Genomic DNA, 8,306 nt, shown 5'->3' with positions numbered 1-8,306 from the left:
GCGACACCTGCATCCAATGCTTTTGTGACCTGATCGTAAAAGACAATAAGCCCCTAATGAAACCGTGTCATGACCTGCCGCTAATGAGACTGTGCTGGTTGCCCTTGAGTATCATCCCTGATGCCAGCCCATCACAGATGTGCTCCTTGATGATCTTCTCAAAGAGTTTCCCCAGGATTGAGGTAAGACTGACGGGCCTATAGTTGCCTGGGTCCTCCCTCCTCCCTTCCTTAAAGATGGGGACCACATTGGCTATCTTCCAATCATCTGGCACCTGGCCCGAGCACCATGAGCACTCGTAAAGCCATGCCAAGGGCCCTGCAATAACCCCTGCTAGCTCCCTCAACACCCTGGGGTGGAGAGCATCTGGACCTGCTGACTTGAACACGTCCAGCCCCTCCAGAAGCACTCTAACCTGGTCCTCCTCACCCTTAGGTCTTGAGGCGTTCCCCTTGAGTCTGTCTTGAATCACGGTGGGGGAGTCCCGGTCCCTGCACAAGAAAATGGAGGTGAAGAATTTGTTAAAGAGGTCTGCCTTCTCCTCTGGTGCAACCACCAGATTGCCCAGCGTATCTTGCAGGGGCCCCATATTTCCCAGTGCCTTTTTCATCCTCCCTATATATTTGAAAAAGGACTTTTTATTATCTTTGATCTTGGACGCTAGTCCTAGCTCTATGTCTGCCTTAGCTTTCCTAACAGCCCCCCTACAGGCCTGAGCAGTGGAGGTATACTCTTCGCTTTTGCATGTGGGTTTTAAAATGTCCGGCATCCTTCTTCCTGGAGGGGACCCTCTTAAATAGTCCTACTGACCTCACCACCTGGACCCAGTCAGGGACAGGTGTTATTTGACACTGGTCAATCAGTTTGAAAAACATCACAATTACTTGGTGGGGTGACAGGGGCTTAAGCCCCTGCCCCCATGTCGTAAGGTAAGAGCTCCAAACAATAGAGAGGTTAAATCCACACCCTCTTACCTGAGCTAGGTCATGTACACAGTAACCCAGGACAGCCAGGTTGACAGACATGTGAGAGGACAAAGGAAAGGAAATAAAAACCAAAAGAGGAGGCTGGAAAGGGAGTTCTTTCACAGGGGTGTAAGTGGGAACGGCTGGGAATCCCTTTCCTTCCCGAGTGCCCAGGATGAGGTGAGTAAAGGAATGTGGCGCTGGTAGTTGCCCCGAGTGTCTGTCACTCGTTTCCCCCAAACACAAGCAGTAACCGTCCCAAAATACAAAGCTTCCTGAGCCACCCAAGAAGGCTGCACTGTGGTCTGAGCCCTTGGCTTCTGGCTCCTGTGCAGCCCAGCATTGTTCCTCTTGTGGTCCTTGATTCAATGAGGCAGCTGGGTAAGAAGAGCAGCAATGCCCCAGGGGAAAGATCGAGTCAATAGTATCAAATCCTTTTGTCACCAAAAGTCATTGGGCTCGTATGCAGGCAGCAATCTTGGTTGTGGGTGTGGAGAAAAGACTCCATCTCCTCCACTCCTAAAAGAAAACTGACCCAAGAGGTTTTCCTTCCTTCAGGAGCAAATTCAGGCTCATCTGGAGATTCAAAGGGAAGAGAGAAAGAGGCTTGAAGCACGGAGAGTGAATGAAAGGCAGAAACACCAGGAATATCAGGTTGGTGCTTGTGGCTAGTAGTGACCAAGATGGCCTGGAGGAAGGGGAAAGGGTCTCCTGCTCTATATGTTTGCTGAAAACGTGTGTGTTGTTTTCTGACCCTGTGTCACTGTGCGCTGGCGGGTGCAAATGGCCTTAGCTGTGACGAGAGGGAAGGTTTGTTGGAGGGGAGCCCTTCACCTCTCCCATATGTAAGGGGCTACACCTTAGGGCTACCCTGAGGGCTGCAGTGTGCTCCTAAGATGAAAAGAGTGCACAGATGCCAGGCGGGACCAGAGATACTGATCACCCCTGACTTCTGCTACAGACCGTGGGAGCTCTGTGGGTCCAGCTTGTCAGGCAATCAGGTCTACAGGCTGCTTACACAGTTTTTCCTGGCCTTCCTCTCCCCAGCCTGGGCTCTCTGATGTAGTTTTGCTGTGTCTCTTGCAGGAAAAGGCAGCAGCCGAGAGGCAGAAGATTGTGGCTGAATTTGAGCAAATGCACTATTTTCTGGAGGAACAAAAGCATCTCCTGCTGGCTGAGATGGGAGAACTGGAGAGGGAGATTGAGAAGAGTCAGGAGGAGAGGGACACCAAACTCACTGGGGACATTTCATGTCTCGACAGCCTGATCAGGGAGCTAGAGGGGAAGTGCCAGCAGGCAGCCAGTGACCTCCTGCAGGTGAGGAGTGTAATCCCTTTGATTCCTGCACTGGGAAGGGAAAGGTTTGAGCCCCTCAGGGGTGTCTGAGGGTTCAAAGGACAGAGTTTGTAAAGGGACCAATAGTACCCAGATACTTGGGTCCTTCCTCCTCCCCTGCCCCTCCCAGAATAGGAGGGTCCTGAGCGTGTGGCATGTGGCACTGAGCTCTCCCTCTCCTCTTTCTCTCCCCTCCAGGACATCAGGAGCACATTGAGCAGGTAGGTGGCTCCACCTCACTCCCATGCAGGCCGGGGGCCCGGACACAGCGCTATGACCACATCTTCCCTGGGCTCCATAGGAAGACAGGTGATGCAGGGTCCCCATTTGGATACAGGCCTTTGGTGAAGTTCTCATGCTGAGGTTGTTCCCCCTTTAATATAAGCTCCAGGACAATCCTTGGGGTGGAAAGGACTAGCCTCTGCTATTCTAGGGGGAATCTGCACCCCTGGGCAGTGGCTGCCTGAGGGGCAGTAGGGCTGGAATAGGGGCCTGCCACTCTTTGGCCCCTGGAGAATCTTCCTGGCCACCAGAGCCAGAGCTTGAGCCAGCTGGGCATGAAATGTCAACTTGTTTCTCAACCCAGGAAATGTCCTGGACAGTTCAGAGTTGAACACCAGTACTCAACACCTACTGAGGGTGCCAGCACTGCAGCTATCCGTTCTGCCCCTGTCCGGGGGTAGGATACATGGAGGTACTCAGTCTCCAGTTCCCTCCATCTAGCCAGGATTGCTACCATGAAGTGAGTTACAAAAAGGAGAATGGAATAACGTAAAATTGTTCTTCCCAGGTGCGAGAAGCAGCAGGGCCAGCTGCTGGTGGGGATTTCTCGAGAAATAGAAATGGGACTCAGAAAGTTGTCTGGACAAACTCTAACTCTAAAGGAGACTATGAGGCAGTTTCAAGGTACTTAGAAGAGGTTTGTGAAAGGCAATAGGGAAGTGTCCCTGTTCAGGGGAGGACACAGCTTCCGGGCAGTTGTTTTTTATTTGGAGCCTGAACCTTTTATATGAGGGAGAGAAACTGAATGCGCTGGCCTGATGTTGCAGGTTGCGGGAATGAAGTGGAGTGAAGGGCCTCCCTGTGCCCTTGGCCAAATCACTGATGAACTAGGGTCCTCAAGGATCCCCTTTGTCTGAGCTGCAGAGCCCCTGCTGCTCCAGGGCTGCTCAGCATGCGCACCTGCAGCTCAGGGTGGGGAGGGAGCTGTGGGCCCCTGCCTCCTTTATAGCCAGATCCTGGAGCCTCAAGTCTGGCCACCGAAGTTAAGAGCCTAAATTAAAGGGAAGGCCAAGTTCCTGTTTTGAAGCCTGCTAGCTTGGCCCCGGGGTGGGGGCGTGAGGGCAGCTATAAGCTCCTTGCCCAAACTGGAGAATCCCTAAACTCACAAGCTTTTTGCTCAAGCCCCACAGGTGCAGGGAGGGCTCCTGAGGGGGCAGGAGAGGAGCTGGGAGGGGGCAGGACAGGAAAGCGAGGGGTGGCCTGGGTGAAGCTACACCCCTGATATCCTGCACCCCACTGGATCAGCGGGTGACTCAGGCTGGACCCCCAACCAGTTCAAGGCCTTGTCTGACCCCATAGACAATGAATGAGGGAGTTTCAAACCTTATCCCCTTAGCCAAGAGTTCTCCGCAATCCCACCACTTCCCCTTCTTTGGCACTGAGTGCCTCCTCCCCCATGTCCAAAGGGGTCAGGATGGGCTCCGCACTGAGCTCCCCTGGGTCCGTGGTTGTTACATTTCTCCCTCCACACCTCTGCCTGCACCTGCAGCTCCCTCCATCTCTCTCCTCAGAGAGGAGGCCCCAGTGGAGGCAGCGCAGGGAAGTGCCAAGGCAGCTTCTGCAGCCACAGCCCCAGCAGCGGGGGTGGAGCTGTCCCAGCATGTTAGTGGAGTCTCAGGGGCTCAAGACCAAGGCAGGTCCCAGCCTGTAGCCTGAACCGGAGGTCTAACGTCTGTGCCCCTTTCCCCTGCAGAGGCTCTGCCGTCCAAGCTGGAGAAGGGCAGGGGGAAACCACAGGGATCATACACAAAGGGTAAGCGCTGGGGGAGCTGGTCCCGGCATTAGCAGAACGATCCCACAAAACCCACGGCCGCCCCTGGACAAGAGTCAAACCCTTTCCCAGCCCAGCACCAAAACCCGCCGTGCTAGGACCTTGGGCGTTGGGCTGGGATTTTCCTACCTATGGATTTGCTGCCACCTCCTCCCTGTCCCCGGGCAGGGCTCTCCCCAGTGCCAGGCTGAGGAGCTGCGGGGCGTCTGCGCTTGGCCTCGGGGCTGGGGCGGGCAAGGAACCTGCGATTCTCTCCGCCAGTGACAGTGACTCCGGATCCAGACACAGCGCACCGCCAGCTCGTCGTGTCTGCAGATGGGGGAAGTGTGAGACGGGCAGAAACACAGCAGCATCTGCCCAACAATCCTGAGAGATTTGACACTCAGTGCTGTGTGCTCGGCCGTGAGGGATTCGCCTCCGGGAGACACTGGTGGGTGGTGGAGGGGGGTGAGGGGGGATGGTGTGCCGTGGGGGTGGCCAGAGAGTCTGTGAGGAGGAAGGGACGGATCAGATTTAGCCCCGAGGAGGGGGTCTGGAGTGTGCGATGCTGGAGGGGTCGGTTCCAGGCTCTCACGGCCCCATGTCGCACCCCCCTGCCCCTGCGCCGGGCGCCCAGGAAGGTGCGGATCTGTCTGAACAATACAGCGGGGCTGGTGTCATTTTTCAATGCTGACACCAAGGCCCTGATCTTCACCTTCCCACCGGCCTTGTTCGCTGGGGACACAATCTGGCCCTGGCTCTGGGTCTTTGGGGTGGGACCTGAGCTCAGACTGTGCCACTGAGTGGGGGGAAGGTGGGGAAGAGCCAGGGAATGGGCCCCCACATGGGGAAATGGCCGCTCTGGCTTCCCATTCTCCATAATCCCGGAGGACCCCCTCTCCCAGCCCCCGCCCCTCCTCTATGACCCTGGGAGCTGCCCAGGTGGAAGGTGCCGTCTGCACAGACAAACCCGTCCCGTTGCAGCAGGTGGCCCCAGGCCGGTCTGTCCCTGCACTTGGTGACTGCGGAGGACTCGAGCGAGGCCACCAGAATGGACACTTGGGGATGCCGCCAGCTTTGGGCCACCACCCCCTCCAGTGCCAGCAGCGCAGGGCTGGGGCTCAGGACACAGCACCTCTGGGTGCCTTTGCCCAGAGCCCTGCTGTGGCTGTGGGGGGGGCTGCCTGGGCTTGGAGCCTGAGCCCGGCCAGGCGCAGCCTGTGGGAAGCTGCTGGGCAGGTTTGTGCTGGTTTGTGCTTGAGTGGGTTTGTCCTGTGCAGCAAAGGCCCCTGGCCTTGGGCTTCTCAGAGCTGGAAGAGTTTCACTCGGGGCAGGAGCCTCCCTGCATCTGGCTCCTCTGACCCTTGTAGTGCCCGGCCCTGGGCCCCTGGTGGCTTCACATCCATTGAAATCTCAATAAACATCTACACTGCAGTTTTGTAATGGCTTTGTCTCCCGGGCCTTCACTTCCCCTTCTCTCTCCCTGTATCCCCGCTGTGCTGGCTTCTGTCCCCTTGCTCTGGCTCATACAACAGGATGTCCCCCGTGGGATGGACACTGCTTTTCCTTGGCCTGGTCTTTGATCTTGGCCTTCTTCAAAACCAGGCAACTCAAGTAACAAAGCTGGGAGAAGCCCCTATTTGCCCAAAGCCTTTTCAGTTCACTCTGGCAGCCCAGCGGGGTTGTGTGGGGCAGGAAATTCACTGACCTTCACTTCAGATGTTTTACACCTCTGGGATATGTTACTGAATGAGGTCTGGCAAGATGCCAGGGACTTTCCATTACTGTGGAGCTGAGCCCACAACACCAAGCAGAGCCTTGGAAATGGTATCAAATACGGCTGGACAGGAGACAAAGAGAAGCAGGACCTGAAGGGTGGAGCTATTTCTCCCAGCCCCAATCTTATCACCCTCACTTCCGTGTCAGGACCTGACTCAAGAGGTTCCTGAAGGATGCTGTGGAAGCCGAATACATCAGTGACCTAAAGGCAAAACCTAAGCAGGGCAAAATCTTATAGGTCACCTCAAAGTAGGACGCCAACAGCCTCTTCATGCCATGCAGGAATATCATGCACTTCGCAGTCTGGTCCTTCATCCACCGGGGGCTGTCTCAATTGCCTCCTGAGGTGTGGGGCTGAGAGTGAGAGCCTGCCCCATGTCCTGCAAACCTATCAGTTCTTCCACAATGCCATCCTGGACCAGCAGTTGAAGGCCATCTATAGACGGTGCTCAATTGGCAGCGTGTAATTAGGTGTGCTGGAATGTAGTTTTTGCCCTCTGGGCCCTAGTTTGACAGCCAATGCTTATTTTAATATCTGTGCCCATATGTTGTCTCCTCACCCATTTCTGAGTATTTTCCTCTAGATCTTTTAAGACCTGTTCCAATAAGATTTGATCAGCTAGCTTCTCTCTATCATAGACTACCATTTTGAGCCATTTATTCAATAAATCTCTAAGTAATTGCAAAAGGATTCTGGGCCTTTTATTTTCTTTCTGCTTTCTGGATCTGAACAATTGATGATAATGTTCAGGGGTTATCTCTACATGGTACAATATGACTGCTTTAACTCCTAGCGTAATCCACCACCTCCTCTCTTGGCAAGGCTCAGTAAGCAACCTAGGCTTTCCCTATGACCAGGGCACTTACCCACAATGATCTTTCTAACCCCATGTGTACTGCAGCCCTCTCAAAGGCCTCTATATATGATTCTGGATCATCATCTTGAGTCATTTTTGGCATCTGGATGCATCAACATTGATGGGTGTGCTTCAGTCTTACTTATTATTATTCTGCCCCTTATACCTTCCCAGCCAATGCGCCACTATGTACACTGTGCTCAATTGGCAGCATGTAATTAAGTGTGCTGGAATGTAGTTCTCACCCTCTGGGGCCTAGTTTGACAACCATGGCATTCAAATTTCTTAACCTCCTATAACACGGGGCTAATGCAGACTGCATGACTAAGCACACATTCTAGGTTGCATTCATAGACAACAGCTGTGTACCCAGGGAATGACCATGGGCAGGGTCCTATATTCTCTTCTAATTGTACACAGCCTTGTAAATAATTATTAGGGCTGTGTGAAATTTTGCTGGCCATTTCATTTTGACACTGTTTCGGCTCATTTTGAGGTTTAAAGCAAAACCTAAACGAAACAAAGGGCTTCAAAACAGCCTTGAAACAAAACGAGACTAGTTAAAACATTTCAGCCATAGCACTGGACATGGGAAGTCAGTCCAACTGAGCTGACTTCCCATCCCTGGTGCTAGATCTGGCCGGGGACTGGAAGTCAGCCCACCTGGGCTGACTTCCAGTCCTCAGCCGAATCTAGCAAAACGGTGAAACAGCATTGAAACAGCCTCACTGTTTCAATGAAGCAAAAAAGAATAGCTGTTTCAAATCGAAATGAAATTCGAAACAGAACACTATTCCATTGAAACCTCGAAACGCAAGGTGAAACAGAATGGTGCCGTTTTGCGCAGCCCTAATAATTATGAATTTTCTCATTCTCTGAAAATAAAAAGTCTGTGGAGCATAGTGTTTGCAAAGTCAATAAAACTCAAGCAAGGACCAACTTTTTAGCCCCCAGCCCAGTTCCCAGGTCTCTGTACCCCCAGTACTGTTGCATTGTGACACAACACAGGATACCTGCCCATGCAGCTCTGTTCTGCAGCAGGCTGGGCTGTCTTCAGTGCCTATTGTCTTATACTATATGGAAAACCTAGTAGTGCCTGTTGTGGCCGGCCAGTAGGGGGCGCTCCTGCGTTGAGCCGCCCACCTCCCTGCGCCCGACCACCTTCCAGGCTCCGAGTGCCTCCCTGGGGTGCCTCCCGTCTGGCCGACCCCTTCCCTGGAGCACACCCGCTAGCCTGGGGTTCCCGCTGCCACCATCCAAGGCTCTGGACTCACTTCTGGCTCTGCACACCTTGGAGAACACAGGCCTGATCGTCCAATGGGTGCTAGACCCAATACA

General features: G+C 53.8%; 1 pseudogene; it reads left to right on the top strand.

The window, feature by feature from the left end:
• LOC112548034 overlaps window positions 1-4,723 on the top strand; it is a 6,523-nt pseudogene extending 1,800 nt beyond the window's left edge.
• Window positions 4,724-8,306: the final 3,583 nt, after the last annotated feature.

The sequence above is a fragment of the Alligator sinensis genome, unplaced genomic scaffold (genome assembly GCF_000455745.1).
Source record: "Alligator sinensis unplaced genomic scaffold, ASM45574v1 scaffold900_1, whole genome shotgun sequence".
NCBI lineage: Eukaryota > Metazoa > Chordata > Crocodylia > Alligatoridae > Alligator > Alligator sinensis.
This window is presented reverse-complemented; position numbering and strand designations above follow the sequence as displayed.